This window comes from Sus scrofa, chromosome 9 (genome assembly GCF_054392235.1).
Source record: "Sus scrofa isolate SSC_HxYL_T2T_F1_AM1 chromosome 9, Sscrofa_HxYL_maternal_Yorkshire_Landrace_v2.0, whole genome shotgun sequence".
NCBI lineage: Eukaryota > Metazoa > Chordata > Mammalia > Artiodactyla > Suidae > Sus > Sus scrofa.
In genome coordinates, this window is record NC_139391.1 from 74,531,427 (window position 1) to 74,548,875 (window position 17,449).

Below are 17,449 nucleotides of genomic sequence, written 5' to 3' on the forward strand. Positions count from 1 at the left end.
TGTTTCAATACACTGTGTGATTCAAAGACGATACGGAGGTTCCTCAGAACACTAAAAATGAAACTACCATATGATCCAGCAATGCCACTTCTGGGTATATACCCAGACAAAACTGTAATCTAAAAAGATACATGCACACCTATGTTCATAGCAGCACTATTCACAATAGCCATAGCAAGGAAACAACCTAAATGGCCATCAAAAGAAGAATGGATTAAGAAGATATGGCACGTATATACAATGGAAAATTACTCAGCCATAAAAAACAAAATAGTGCCATTCATAGCAATATGGATGCAACTGGAGATCATCATACTAAGTGAAGTAAGTCAGAAAGAGAAAGACAAATACCATATTATATCACTTATATGTGGAATCTAAAATATGACACAAATGAACCTATCTACAAAACAGAACCAGACCCAAAGACATAGAGGACAGACTTGTAGGTACCCATGGGGAGAGGGGAGGGAGAGGGACAGATGGGAAGTTTGGAGTTAACAGATGTCAACTATCAAGTATAATCCATGAGGTCCTACTGTATAGCCCAAAGAACTATATCATGTCTCCTGGGATAGACCATGATGTAAAGAATATTTTTAAAAATATGTGTGTATATATGACTGGGCCACTATGCTGTACAGCAGAAACTGGCACAACACTGTAAATCAACTGTACTTCAATAAAAAATAAATAAATAAATAAGACTAGATATTGTAGCTACACACCACATCTCCCTCTTCAGGTAGCATGTAGTTACCAACACGGATGGATGTGCAATGCCGTCAAGTCCCTTGGAAAAGAAGAAAAGGATTCACTGGGTGGGGAGATTAGAAGAAAGAGTGGGAAGGGGCTCAATGGATTGTGGTTGTTTTTATACATGGAGCACGTTTGGCTTTGTATGTATAAAAGAGTGGGATTCTGGGAAGGATGGCAATAGCATTTTCTGGGAAAGACTTGCAAGGTGACATCCTGGGCAAAGAGTCAAGGCCAAAAGCAGAGAGAAGTTTCCTGGAGAGATTTTGTGACACCCAATACAGAGCCAGGTGACATGTGGGTAGCACTGGAGAGGAGGCCATTTTTCCCTGTTCTGTTTACTCCTGCTGAAAGGGAGTAGTGCTTCTATATACTCTGAGAACCAGATGCCTGCGAGTATCTGGAACTGACACCTTGGAACACACATTAGTTTCCTCAAGATGGAGAGGGACAGTAGAGAGCTTCATCTTGGCTTCATTTGGACAAACTTAGCAAGAAGGAAAGACCAGGTGAAAGGCAAAGTGATCAAGTCTGGCTTTCAGAATTTATGCCTAGACAGACAGTCCTCTGGGGTCAAACAATTGGAAACATTTTGAGGGCGGTATTCTGACAACCAGGCTGTTGGTGGTTGTACAACCATAATTTAGTCCTTCAAGGAAACACACAGAGTCTAGAGGGTCTGGAACACGCAGAGCAGGAGGGCCCTGGTGTGTGAGGAAGCTAGATCAAGCCTGAAAACAGGCTTTTAGATTTGTCAAAGGGAACATCACTCGTTAAATCCTGAGAAAGTTCTATCAATGGATTGGTAAATCTGGTTGTAAAAAGTCAGACCACTGAGAAAATGAAGCTAGAAAATGGTTATTTCAAAAAATTTATCAATGTCCCCAAGAACAAATCTATAGACTTACAGAAATTCAATTCAGATGGCAATGTTTCCAAATTAGGAAGACTTTTTGTCTCTGGGTGATCTCTGGGTGACATACGGCAAACTATCGATAAGGAAGAAGAGGTTAAAAATATCCAAAAAAAGAAATAATTATTGAACTACCTCTTATTTTTAAGTGTATGTATTATAAACTAAGCAGAACTGCACAAGAATGAGCTCCTTCATGTATGTATTTGCTCGCTCTAACAATGTTCATAGGCCACTTATTTGTGTAAAGCACCAGGTTAGATATGATGGTACCAGAAAGAGACAGGAGCCAGCATCCTCATTGTGGCTCAGTGGGTTAAGAACCTGACTTGAAGACTGTGGCTTTGTAATATTGCCTGAAGTCTGGAAGAGTTATGCCTCCTGTTTGGTGTTTGTTCTTCAGAATTGCTTTGGCAATTCTTGGTCTTTTGTGGTTCCATATAAACTTTTGAATTGTTTGTTCTAGTTCTGTGAAAAATGTCATGGGTAATTTGATAGGGATTGCATTGAATCTGTAGATTGCTCTGGGTAGTATAGCCATTTTTACAATATTAATTTTTCCAACCCAGGAACATGGAATATCTTTCCATTTCTTTACATCTTCTTTAATTTCCTTGATTAATGTTTTATAGTTCTCAGCATATCAATACCAAAACAGACATATAGACCAATGGAACAGAATAGAGAACCCAGAAATAAACCCTGGCACCTATGGTCAATTAGTCTTTGACAAAGGAGGCAAAAGCATATAATGGGAAAAAGACAGTCTTTTCAGCAAGAATTGCTGGGAAAACTGGACAGCTGCATGTAAATCAATGAAACTAGAACACACCCTCACACCATGCACGAAAATAAACTCAAAATGGCTGAAAGACTTAAATATAAGATGAGACCCCATCAAACTCCTAGAAGAGAACACAGGCAAAACATTCTATGATATCAACCTCATGAATATTTTCTCAGGTCATTCTCCCAAGGCAACAGAAGTAAGAGCAAAAATAAACCAATAGGACCTAATCAAACTGACAAGCTTTTGCACAGCAAAGGAAACCAAAAAGACAACTTACAGAATGTGAGGAAATAGTTTCAAATGATGCAACTGGCAAGGGCTTAATCTCTAAAATACACAAACTATTTATACAGCTCAACAGCAAAAAAAGCCAAGAACCCAATGGAAAAATGGGCAAAAGACCTGAATAGACATTTTTCCAAGGAAGATGTACAGATGGCCAACAAGCACATGAAAAAATGCTCAATATCCCTGATTATTAGAGAAATACAAATCAAAACTACAATGAGGTAGCACCTCACACCAGTCAGAATGGCCATCTTTAATAAGTCCACAAATAACAAATGCTGGAGGGGGTGTGGAGAAAAGGGAACCCTCCTGCACTGTTGGTGGGAATGTAAACTGGTACAACCACTTTGGAGATCAGTATGGAGTTACCTTAGAAATCTACACATAAAACTACCATATGACCCAGGTATCCCATTCTTGGGCATATATCCAGACAAAACTTTACTTGAAAAAGACACATGCACCTGAGTGTTCATTGCAGCTCTGTTCACAATAGCCAAGACATGGAAACAACCCAAATGTCCATCAACAGACGATTGGATTAGGAAGAAGTGGTATATATACACAATGGAATACTACTCAGCTGTAAAAAAAAAAAAAAAACATAATCCATTTGCAGCAACATGGATGGAACTAGAGACTCATACTGAGTGAAATAAGTCAGAATGAGAAAGACAAATACAATAGTATATCACTTATATCTGGAATCTAATATAAGGCACAAAGGAACCTTTCCACAGAAAAGAAAATCATGGACTTGCAGAATAGACTTGTGGTTGCCAAGGGGGAGGGGGAGGGAGTGGGGTGGTTGGAGAACTTGGGATTAATAGATACAAACTATTGCCTTTGGAATGGATTAGCTATGAGATCCTGCTGTGTAGCACTGGGAACTATGTCTAGTCACTTATGGAGCATGATAATGTGTGAAAATAGAATGTGTACATGTATGTGTAACTGGGTAACCATGCTGTACAGTAGAAAAAAATGCATTGGAGAAATAACTATTTAAAAAAATAATTAAAAAAAAAAGAACCTGACTAGTATCCACAGGGATGCGGGTCCCATTGCTGGCCTCGCTCAGTGGGTTGAGGATCCAGGGTTTCCATGAGCTGTGGCTCAGGTTGCAGATGAGGCTCAGATCCAGTGTTGCTGTGGCTGTGGTGTAGACTGGCATCTGCATCTCCAATCCCACCCCTAGCCTATGAATTTCCATATGCCATATGTGCAGCTCTAAAAAGAAAGAAAAAAAAAAAAAAGAACATCTTACAGGAGGGGACATGTCACATGTAACCTGGACAGGAGTGATACAGGCATGGAAGTGATACAGGCATGGAAATGGGAAAAGAAGATTCTGTGTAGAAAATGGGCAGTGGCTTAGAGGGCTGAGGCAAAGGTGTACTAGAAAAGGAGATGTGTGTTAGAAAAAAAGGGCTTCAGGCTTGATGAAGAGAGATGAGCTGGGGAAATAAGCAGGGGCCATGCAAAACCTTGTAAACTATGTTCAGGAGTGTGGCTATCATCCCAAGAGTAATGGGAAGCTCTGTATGGGCTTTAAATAGGCAAGCAGTATAATCAGATTTAGGGTTTAGAAAGGTCACCATCTGCAGCTTCATCACTGCAGTGTCCTACTTAGAGATTTTTGTTGAAAGGGATCTTTATTTGAAATCAGCTCTGCATGTCAGAAGCATGTTTTGGTTTACGTGTGTATTTTGTTAGTAATTCCTCATCACTGACCCTTGAAGAGTGCTGTTGAAAAGCAAAGGAACAAAGCTAAGGAGACACTAGTGATTAACAAGAGAGTCTCAATTAAATCCCAAGGTCCCTGCACACTACTGAAGGGTCACATGTGAATAAATTTTCCTGATAGGTTGCCACTGTATTTTTTTTCCCACATTCTCACTGCAATGTGATGCCAAGTTTTACAAATTTCTGTTGTTTGACCCTGATCTCAAAGTCAGGTCCTTGAGAATAAAACAATATAGAAAAGCCAACATATTATAATGGATCCTTAAGTGGATCTCTAAAATGAAAAATAATAATACCCTTCCTGAGTCTAGGTCTTGGGGAAAACTTCCCTGTCTGTCTGTGTAGTCCTCCAAGTGTGGCTATATTTTTTTTCCATGTTTACTGTTTGAAATTTGAAAGTTGGGGTGGCTCACATGCTTTCACAAAGCAAAACTACTTGCTGGCATTTTTCTTCATTATGCAAACTGTTAATTAGCTCTATAATCCTCCCATAGTAAGTTGCTAGGAAGACCTCATTACTTAAGGAATATACACCTGCTTGATACATATGGCCATGTGGATTTAACAAGACTTGCTACCTATATTTACAGTGTGATTCTCTCCTGTGTACACTAGCCTGCCCCTCCCTTTTCCCACTTTGCTACTCACATACACGCACAAGCAGAGAGAAACCACAAGAGTTTGAAATCAAAGTATTTCTATCATATTCCACTTCAAATTGGTGGAAGAAAGGAATGGACTACCCTAAAATCTTTGAACCATAAATGTTTCCTCTACCTCTAAAGTGAGGATTGAAAGCCACAAATGCACCTATACCAAATAATATCTGGATGTAGAAAAATACAGCTTGGCAACATTTTAAGGCTCTATTTGTGTATGTGTATATACCTACTTATTCTATATCCTGATCATCCATAGTATGTTTTCTATGTTCTTAATCTTTGGACCTGATTTTGATATTTGTTACATTATGAATATTCATTATAAATGAATACGTATACTTTTTTTTGCTTTAGGTCTAGAAATGCTACATGTATTATCTAAAAAGAGATTAACTTAATTGCACTTCAACTTCAATAACCATTGCATTTCCCCAATTAGATATAAGCAACATTTTTAAAGGGTCCCTTTTGTCTTAAAGAAGTAGATGAAGAGCCAGTAGCTGTGTAATAAAGTTTAAATAGTCTCTGTGGAGGCTTTATTTTGTTACATTCCACTTTATGTTCTAATTGAAGGAAATAGCTGACAAACTAAATTGTTGCCAAATGTATTAATCAGGTTATTACTCTTTGATGAAATGTCATTCAAGTGTTTTGGGTTTTTTTTTTAACCTGAAGTGTAATGTTCCCCCCCTTTTACTTCTATAAGGCATGAGTGATACCCCATAAAAGTCAGACTGGAATAGTAAGAATAACTGCCACCATCACAGGTTACATGTTAACCATGTGCCAATCCATTCTTTCCCCAGTTTGCATATGAATCCAAATTCCATTTTATTACCAGTAAGGTCACACCCAATCTGACTCAATGTCCTCACTTCATGACACATCTGGTCAAGGTCACTCTTTCCTTAACAGGCTGAGGACAAGAGGTCGATGGCAAAAGGCTATTTTTAAATTTATTTTTTGAATTATAGTTGATTTACAATGTTGTGTTGATTTCTCCTTATAGAAAAATATTTGTTATACATACATATACACATTATTTTTCATATTCTTTCCCATTATCATTTATTGCAAGATAGTGAATATAGCTCCCTGTACTATACTGTAGGACCTTCCTGTTTATCCATCTTATTTGTATTAGTTTGTATCTGTGAGTCCCAAACTCCCAATCCATCCCTCCCTAATGACCCCCTTGGCAACTACAAGTCTCTTGTCTATGTCTGTGTCCTTTTCTATTTTGTAGATCAGTTCATTTGTGTCATATTTTAGATTCCACACATAAGCGATATCATATGATATTTGCCTTTCTCTTACTTCACTTAGTATTATAATCTCTAGGTCCATCCATGTTGATACAAATAGCATTATCTTATTCTTTTTATGGCTAAGTAATTCCACTGTATATATCTATGACTTTTTTTTTTTCATTTTTTCTTTTTATGGCTGCAACTGCAGCATATGGATGGTTCCAGGCTAAGGGCTGAACTGGAGCTGCAGTTGCCAGCCTACACCACAGTCAAAGCAACACCAAATCTGAGCTACATCTGCAACCTATGCTGCAGCTTGTGGCAATGCCAGATCCTTAACCACTGAATGAGGCCAGGGATCAGATACATCCTCACAAACACTATGTTGAGCCTCAATGGGAACTCCCACATCTTCTTTATCCATTCATCTGTCAATAGACATTTAGGTTGCTTCAAAAGGCTATGTTCAATTTAATTTTCGATTGAAAGGTTTATCAAACTGATCATGCCATCTGATTTAAGGTGCCAGATTTATTATCTGTATCCATGTCCTATGTTAATATTTCTTTTTCCTAGCTATTAAAGTAACTCAAAATTACTTGTTCTTTAAATTTTTGTTTGTTTGTTTGTTTGTTACCAACCAGACCTTAAGTTCCACTGCTGTATACTAGCACCTAGCTTTGTGTGTGTTATATAGTAGGTGCTCTATCATAGCTGTTGAATGTGTAATAATGGGGACTTTTCTGGAGACCTTTCACCAATTAGCCTGTCTGAAAACAAGAAAACTGGGGTAGAGAGGTTCACATTATATGCATCCTAGTTTGGTATTTAATGGGCAGCAGAAGCTGGTATGTTGGGCCATAAGTCTTTGCCCCAAAACCATTGCTCCTCTGACTCTACTAGAGCACCTCCAAAGCAAGAAGGTCTTATAGCCCCAGAAAAGATGGTTTGGCAGGAATATGCCGCAGTCAGATTTTGAGGTCTCCTGACTATTTTATGCTGAGAATTCTCACTGTTGTTCCATTGTGGACCCTAATTTTTATTCAGGCTTGAAAACAGGGGAGCTCTTATCCATCTCTTTACCCAGAGTTTTGAGGTTGGACAATTCTTGATCTTTACTGACCCCCCCTTGACTTTTCTGTTCTAAGGCCAAGGCCCTTCTGGGGCAAACCAGGCCCCTGGTCTGAGTCAAACCCAGGGTACAGAAGCAGGCAGACAGAGAATATATCCTAACCACTATGTGTTGACACCCCTCAATTTAAGCAGTACGATTGGCTTATTTAACAATTCCCAAGAAATGTTTATTTAAGAAACTAGATTATCTTCTTTCTCATTTTCATGTCCCTTCCTTCCCTAATATTTAATGCATGGTCCACGGGCATCACCAAAAGCAAATACAGCCCTGAAGTATAACATGACGGGCAGGATTCTGACAGGTTTACTAATAATACTTAATTCCATGTTAAAACCTCATGAATGATGTTTGACAAATGTGTACTAAGTTATTCCCAAGCTTACCTACATCACAGAATATCAGAGTTGGACAGTAGTTAATGCTGTAAAAATGGATTGAATTCAGGAATTATTACATTAAGGAGGAAAAAAATTTCAGTATAGAACTGGGATTAATTTCAAATATAGCATGGATGTGTGGGGATATTTATAAGCAAGGAGCAGGGTGAGGGTCAATGGATAGAAAATTCCCTAAGAAAACATCAGGGATCCTAGCAAAACCACCCTGACAGGATTCTTGCTGAAGGCAGGCTAGCGTAGCCAAGGGTGAGGGGTGGGGAATTTCATCAATTATTGAGGTAGCTCAGTTATATAGGGTGAAGAGTTATATTAAACTGATCTAGGTGGATTCTTCCTAGAACGAGGAGATGCAAAGATGATAACAAAAGCCCAAGAGGCACAGTCTAGTTCAGAAGACAGTTTAGAGGAGCTAGACCAAAGTCTAGTCAAGGAGAGGATCTTTGCTACAGAGCTTGTGCTTAACACCGTCTAATACAGCCAGCTGGAACAACAGCAGAGTTTTCCTTTTCATAGTTTTCAACAGTCTTGATTCTATAATTTGTCTTTATAAATTTATATAAATGAGGTAAAAATTTTAGTCCATTTCTTGTGCTTGGTCACTGTGTTTGTTATTTTAAACATAGTAAACTTAGCTCAATGGTCATTCAGGATTTATTTAAACTTTTTATTTGCTGTGATCTAAATATTTTTCAAGGTAAATTGTCAATTTTACGCATAAGCAGTGATGGAAATCAAGCCTTCCCAATGACCTCTAGTGCTGATTCCAAGCTGGCAGTGTAGGTATTCTTTCCTCAAAGGGATTTTATTTATGGGAACTCATTGCTCCTCTAACCCCTGGGCTTATCAGGCACTCTGGACACACCCTGGATCACCTCCCTACCCATGAGTCCTGGAGCAAGAGTTGGGAAATCTGCCCCTTCCCACTCAAAGGACCTCAAAGCTCCTTTATTTGGGCTCCCCCTTCCCTGATTCCAGAATATTCAAAAGAGAGGAACTCCTATCAAACCCCATAAGACAATTCTTGCTTCTCCTCATGACTAAGGATGGTTACTCCACTGAAAATTTTCACAGGAAGTTAAACCACACTAGAGGCCTTTCAAAAGACAAAGATACTATGCTGTAAGGTGGAAGTGGCAATCCCCCCCTTAGACTAGCTCTATAATTTATAGAACACATTTTATGTTGAATGTGAAGCAAGGCCTAAAGGTCCTATGATAAAGTCTTCGTAGAAAAGAATCCACTCATCTGAAATGAAACCACCACCTACTAAACTTTATCCTTCATGAAAGTCGAGTTCCCTTTTTAAAATTATAAGGTAATGCATACCAATAGTCATCTAAAAAGCAAAAAACTAAATGCAACATCTTATCAGTTAAAGTTATCTCCTATCATAGAAAGAGCCTTAATAAAGAATTCAAGCCTGTTTTCTAGATTAATATCTAAGTCCTCTAAATCCAGGTATGCCACTAACTGGACTGTGACAAAAATCACATATTAAATTTTGAATCCCTACCCACTCTAATGCCTAACAATTACAAATGGGTTTATCATGCATCATGTCTAAAAAGGTAACACATGGCCTAAACTTCTGATTGTTACCTTAAAGAAACTGATACAAAGAAGCAAAGTTGAATTTGAGGGTAAACATTTTTGTGTACTCTATCAGCATGATAGATTTTCAATGAAGTTCTTCCTTTGGCCAACAGCATTAATATTCTTGTTTTGTTTTCTGTTTTGTTTATTTTTGCCCTTAATATTCTGGAAAAAAAAGGTACTGAACTCATAGCATCTAGATATAGGTAAATATTCATTTTTCTATAACTTGAAAAGATAACAGGTTAAAATTAGAAAAATAGTTTTCTAAAATCTTTAGTAGTCTTTCCATATGGACAAGAACAAAGTACTTAAATTGAGAAACCAAATTACCACATTTGACTTTCTAGAGTATTACCTAAGAGTTATCCTACCCGGAAAGAAAAGTTAACTTGTATGTTGCCCTCCAAAAGAATCTTTTTCAGTTACATGCTATTGAACAATGGGAAAAACATGCTTAGTGCTTCTCAGAGTTACATAGTTTGAAATTAGACTTCGGAATATCAATTAACAAATCACTGCATGGAACTGGTTTCTGGGTGGCTAATAATTGGACACTACAATATCCATGCTGAATCCAACTAACCTCACGTCCCTTTCAAGCTTTTTTAGACTGTTATCTCCCAAAGTTGTATTTTGAAAAGAAAAAGCAAAGAAGAAGATTTTGAAAAAAAAAAAAATTTAATTAAAGAAAGCAGAGGCTCAGTGCAGACCAGTACTGAAGTGGTAAGTTGTAACATTCACTGCAAGTCCCTCTCAGCTTTAATATAGGCAACAGCTTTTAATCTAGGAAATCTGGCTCCAAGTTCCATGTTCTTTGTCAGTATATATCAAAGTAGGGCATCCTTCCTGACATGGCCTTTCTAATCCTTGTTCCCCACCACTGAACCCACTGGTATGTCCCAATACAAAACCATCTGTCCCTGACTTACCCTTTTCATTTTGTCTAATTTATACTTGAAAGCACATCAGTTGACAAACTGTCATGACAAGGATGATCATACCTCCTTTTTGTCCAGAATATTCAAAGTTTATGTCTGTTCTACAGCATAGTAATTAATAGCATATGTTTCACCCCCATGCCACCAATTAAAGCTCAAAAGTGTTCCAGGGAGATGATAAATTATATGAACAATCTAGTCATGACTGACTTGAAAACTCTATTAAGACACTCTGTCTAGAAACTGCCATCAGACTGCATGCTTTATAAATGAGGCTGCAAACACTACGCAGTGCCAGGGCCCTGCAATACTGCTAGAAGTGCCCTTGAGAAAGAGTATGCCATAGGCAGCTATTCTTGTCTAGGGAATGAGATCAGAGGTCAGAAGACGACAATGTGGGGTATAACATGTTATTCAGTCTAATCCTGACATCTTCAAAGCTAAAACAATTGAGTGGATTTAGTTTCCATGCCACCCCCCTACAAACACACACGTCTGCAGGAATAAGAAAAAGAAGATGATGCTATCATAACACTCAAAGCCTTTGACTTCCACAAAAACCTATCACAATAAACAAGTTCATCAAAATTAAAGGACACTAGATCAGTACCCAAAAATCACTTGTATTTTGATAGCAATGAAAAATCTAAAAATCAAGAAATAATTTGATTTACGAAAGATGAAATGCTTAGGAATAAATTTAGCCAAGGAAGTAAAAGATTTATACAATGAAAACTTCAAAATACAATCAGAAAAAAATTGAAGAAATGTAAAGGTATTTATTTAGTATTCATGGATGGAAGACAATGTTTTTAAGATGGCAATACTCTCCAAATTGATTTACAGATTATATTTAATTCCCATAAAAATTTTACCTGCCTTTTTTTTGCAGAAATTGAAAGCTAATACTAAAATTCATATGGAGTTGGGAAAGAACCCAGAATAGGCAAAATAATTTTTATGAAAAAAAGAACCAATTTTGAGGACTCTCACTTCCCAATTTCCAAACTTAGTGCAAAGTTACAAATTACAATAATTGATAAATGTGATATTAGTTTAAAGATAGACATAAATGGGAGTTCCCATCATGGCTCAGCAGTTAACCAACCCAACTAGTATCTATGAAGACGTGGGTTCGAATCCTGACCTTGCTTAGTGGGTTAAGGATCTGGCATTGCCATGAGCTGTGGTATAAGTTGCAGATGAAGCTTGGATCTAGCATTTCTGTGACTATGGTGTAGGCCAGCAGCTACAGCTCTGATTCGAGCCCTAGCCTGAGAACCTCCATATGCCATGGGAGCAGCCCTAAAAAAAAAGATAGACATAAATTAATGGAATAGAAGTTCAGAGTCCAAAAAATCAACCTTTATACTTAGGATTAATTGACTTTTGTCAAAGGTAACAAGACAATTCAATAGGGAAAGAAGAGTCTTTTTAACAAATGATATTGAGACAACTAGAAATCCATAAAAAGGATGAAGTTAAATCCCTTCCTCACACCATAAATAATAAATTCACTTGAAATGGATTATAGAATTAACTATTGAAATTACTGGACTTACAGGCAAAAACAGAAGTAAAGTCTCATTAAACTTGGGTTTCTTATTAATTTCCTAGATATGATACAAAAATCACAAGCAACTAAAGAAAAAGAAATAAATTACACTTTAACAAAACTAAAATATCTGTGCTTCAAATGATACCATCAAGAAAATGAAAAAATGGGAATTGGATCAAAACAGTGGAGTAGGACATGTCTAATACACACTGTCTTAAAAGGAGGTAATGAAATTATTGAAGGAATTAATAATGGCTAGTGACAGAAATGCAAAGTACTGTAAAAAGGAACTAGAGGAGTTCCCACTGTGGTGCAGCAGGTTAAGAATCTAACTTCAGCAGCTCAAGTTGCTGTGGAGGCACAGGTTCTATCCCTGGTCAAGTGCAGTGGATTAAAGAATCCCCATTGCTGCAGCTGTAGTGAAGGTCATAGCTGCAGCTCAGATTCAGTCCCTGGCCCAAGAACTTCCATATGCTGCAAGTGCAGCCATTAAAAAAAAAAAAAAAAAAAAAGGAACTAGAAACTATAAAAAGTAGGCAAGAAAAAATAGAAAATTAATTTGCCAAGAAGAAAGCTGAGGCAATAAATAATACAGAGGAACAAATATGTGACTTGGAAGGAAGAATAATGGAAATCACTCAGGATAGTAGACAGAAAGCCAAATTGAAAAAAAATTAAAACAATAATAAAAGAACTATGTGAGAATATAAAGCATGCCAATATATACATAATAGGAATTACAGAAGGAGAAGAAAGAGAAAAGGAGATTGAAAATGTATTTGAAAAAATTGTGGCTGAAAACTTCCAAAATCTAAAGAAGGAAATATATATCCAGGTACAGGAAACACAGAGGGTCCCAAACAATATGAAATCAAACAGATCTACACTTAGACATATTATAATAAAAACAGCAAAAGTTAAAGAGAGAATTCTGAAGGCAGCAAGAGAGAGAGTTATTTACAAGGGAACCTGCATAAGTCTATTAGCTAATTTCTCTACAGAGACACAACAGAACAAATGAGAGTGGCAAGATATATTGAAAGTCCTAAAAGGGAAAAATCTGCAACCTCGAATGCTCTACCTTGCAAAATTATACTTTAAAATAGGAGGAGAAATAAAAAATTTCTCAGACAAGCAAAAACTAAAAGATTACAGCAATACTAAACCTATCTAAAATAAATACTGAAAGGTCTTCTCTAAAGAGAAAAGAAGCAAAAAGACACAGCAAGAAGAAAATAACAATTGGAAAGTGATGACTTAAGTAAAACAGTATATGAACCAAAAAGGAAAAATCATTTGTGAAAGTTATGATGAACACAAGCAAGAGCAAAAGGATAAACATGAAGACCTAGAAAAGGTCATGAAAATCATAAAACACGGAGAAGATGACTAAGAAAATGTTGACTTTTTTTTAGAATGTGATTGAGGCTATAAGACTATCAGCCTAAAATAAGCAGATACTGGAAAAAATTAACATACTTGAAAACAGGGCAACCACAAATCAAAAATATACAATAAATTCACAAAAAACAAAAAGTACCTCAACAGAAAATAAATGGAAATCATCCAACCAAAAAAAAGAAAAAGGAACAAAGGAGAAATATAGAATCAACTGGAAGCAAATGTTTAAACAAAGGTTTAAAATGACCAAAAAAATGCAAATCTATCAATAATTACCTTAAATGTCAATGGACTGAATGCTCCAGTCAAAAGACAGAGTAGCAGATCAGATTAAAAAAACAAAAGCCTACAATATGCTGCCTACAGGAGAACTACCTTAGGGCAATGGATATGCAAATATTGAAAGTGAGGGGATGGAAAAAGATATTTCATGCAAACAGAAATGACAAAACAGTGAAGTTGCAATAATCATATCAGATAAAATAGACTTTAAAAAAGTCAATGGAAAAGATAAAGAGGAACACTATAAAATGATAAAAGGATCAATAGAAGAAAAGGATTTTATACTCATCAATATATATGCACCTAATATAAGAGCACCTAAATACATAAAACAAATACTAACAGACATAAAGAGAGAAAATGATGGGAATACAATAATAGTAGGAGACTTTAATATACCCAACTCACAGCAATGAGCAAATCTTCTAGACAGAAAATCAGTAAGGCAATAGAGATCCTAAATGACACAATAGAATGGTACAACTTAATTGATATTTTCAGGATATTACATCCTCCAAAAAACTGAATATACATTCTTTTCAAGTGCATATGGAATATTCTCTAGGAATGACCAAAAGCTAGGGCACCAAAACTAATCTCAAAAAGTTTAAGAGTAGAGAACTTATTTCAAGCATCTTTTCTGACCACAATGGCATGAACTAGAAATCAACCACAGGAAAATAAATGAGAAAAAAAACCAACTATACGGAGATGATAGCACAATCATACAAAATCCATGGGATGGTGAAAAAGCAATTTTTAATACAAAGTTCATAGTGATACAGGCCTTCCTCAAAAAACAAAAATCTCAAATCAACAATCTAACCTACCACCTAAAAGAATCAAAAAAGAACAAACAAAACCTAAAGTTAACAGAAAGAAGGAAATAATAAATATCAGAAGTAATTAAATGAAATAGAGATTTTTAAAACTCTTTAAAATAAGGAGTTCCCATCAAGGCTCAGCAGAAATGAATCTGACTAGCATCCATGAGGGCACAGGTTTGATCCCTGGCCTCACTCAGTGGGTTGAGGATCCGGAATTGCCATGAGCTGTGGTGTAGGTTGCAGATGCAGCTCAGACCCCACATTGCTGTGGCTGTGGTGTAGGCCAGCAGCTAAAGCTCCAATTAGACCCCTAGCCTGGAACCTCCACATGCTGTGCTTGCAGCCCTAAAAAGACAAATAAAAAATAAAAAAATAAGAACTCTTAAAAATCAGTAAAACCAAGATCTGGTTCTATGAAAGGGTAAACAGGAATGACAAACTTCTGGCCAGACTCACAAAGAAGAGAGAACCCAAATAAACAAAGTAAGATATGAAAAAGGAGAAATCTCAACTGATACTGCAGAAATACATCAATGACAAAAGAAATGCTATGAACATTTACAAACCAACAAAATTGACAAACTAAAAGAAATGGACAACTTTCTAGAAACATACAGCCCACCAAAACTGAATCAAGAAGAAACTGGTGATTTGAACAGACCAATCACTGTAAGTGAAATAGAATATAATTTTTTAAAAAAGAACTCCTTACAAACAAAAGTCCAGGACCAGATGGACCCACAGGTGAATTCTACCAAATATAGAGAAAAAGAACTTATAATACCCAGCCTTCTCCAATTCCTCCAAAGGTTGAAGAGGAGGGAAAAATTTCCAAAGACATTGTATGAAGCTACCATCACCCTAATACCAAAAGATATGACCAAAAAAGAAAATTATAGGCCCGTATATTTGATGAATACAGATTCAAAAATCCTTAACAAAATTCTAGCAAATAATGATCAAATCACATAAAATGATCAAACAATACAATCAAGTGAGATTCATCCCATGATCAGGATGGTTCAACATACACAAATCCAACAATGTAGTACACCACATTAACAAAGGAAAAGTCAAAATCCACATGATCATCTCAATATACACAGAAAAAGCATTGGACAAAATTCAAGGTCCGCTCATGATAAAACCTCCTCACAAAGTGAGTATATAGGGAACATATATCAATATATCTCAATATAATAGAAGCTATTTAGACAAACACACAAACAATGTAATACTCAATGGAGCAAAGCTTAAAAATATCCCACTAAAATCTGAAGCAAGACAAGGATGCTCACTCTCACCATTTCTATTCAACATAGTACTGGAGGTCCTAGCTACAGGAATCCAACATGCAAAAGAAATAAAAGTTATGCAGATTGGAATGGAAGAGATAAAATCGTCACTATATGCAAATGATAGAATACTATTTATAGAAAACTCTAAGGACTCCACACAAAAATAACATGATGTGATAAAGGAATTTAGCAAGGTAGCAGGATGCAAGATCAACATTGAGAAATTGGTTGCATTTGTGTATGCTAACAATATCAGAAAGGGAATGCTAAAAAAAAAAAAAAAACTTTTTAAAATCTCACACACACACACACACACAAAAAAAAAAAAAAAAAAAAAAACTAGGAATAAACCTGACAAAGGGGGTGAAAGACTTATCAACTGAGAACTATAAAACATTAATCAAGGAAATTTAAGTGTATTCAAAGAAATGGAAAGCTATCCCATGCTCCTGGATTGGAAGAATTAATATTGTTAAAATGGCCCTACTACCCAAAACAATCTACAGATTTAATGCAATTCCTAAAAAACTACCCAAGATGTTTTTTACAGAGCTAGAATAAATAATCCAAACATTTATATGGAACTATAAAAGATCTGGAATTGTCAAAGCAGTCCTGAGGTAAAAAACAAAGCAGGAAGCATAAATCTCCCAGACTTCAGACAACATTACAAAATTAAAGTAATCAAGACAGTGGTACTGGTACAAAAATAGACATAGGGATCAATGGAACAGAGTAGAGAGCCTAGAAATAAATCTACACATATATGGCCAATTAATCTTCAATAAATGAGGCAAGAACATAAGGTGGAAAAAAGACAGTCTCTTTAGCAAATGGTGCTGGGAAAGCTGGACAGCAGCATGTAAACCCATGAAACTACAACATGCCTTCACACCATGCACAAAAATGAACTCAAAATGGCTTAAAGACTTAAACATAAGACAAAGCACCATAGAACTTCTAGAAGAGAACATAGGCAAACCATTCTGACATAAATCATATAAATGTTTTCTTAGGTCAGGCTCCCAAAGCAATAGAAATAAAAATAAACAAATGGGACCTAATCAAACTTATGAGCTTTTGTACAGCAAAGGAAACCATTGGAAAAAAAAAAGGATAAAGAAAAGACAACTTATGGAATGGGAGAAAATGCATGCAAATGAAGCATCCAACATGGGCTTAATCTCCAAAATATGCAAATAACACATACAACTCAACAACAAAAAACAAAGAACCCAGTTGATACATGGGAATAAGACATAAATAGACATGTCTCCAAAGAAGTATACAGATGGCCAACAGGACATGAAAAGATACTCAATATTACTAATTATTAAAGAAATGCAAATCAAAACTAGAACAAGATACCATCCCACACTGATCAGAATGGCAATTATTAAAAAGTCTGCAAATAACAACTGCTGGAATAAAGGGAACCCTCCTACACTGTTGGTGATAATTAAGTTGTATAACCACTAGGGTGAACTGTGTGGAGGTTCCTCAGAAAACTAAAAATAGAATTACCTTATGATCCAGGAATCCCACTCCTGGGCATATACCCAGACAAAACTATAATTCAAAAAGATACATGCCCACAATGTTCATAGCAGT

The 17,449-nt window shown here is 36.3% G+C and overlaps 1 protein-coding gene across 3 annotated transcripts in view; it reads right to left on the reverse strand.

Annotated features, from left to right (window-relative positions):
- LOC106504949 (uncharacterized) overlaps positions 1 to 17,449 on the reverse strand; it is a 631,734-nt gene that overhangs the window by 156,647 nt on the left and 457,638 nt on the right. The gene's annotated exons all lie outside the window — the stretch shown is intronic.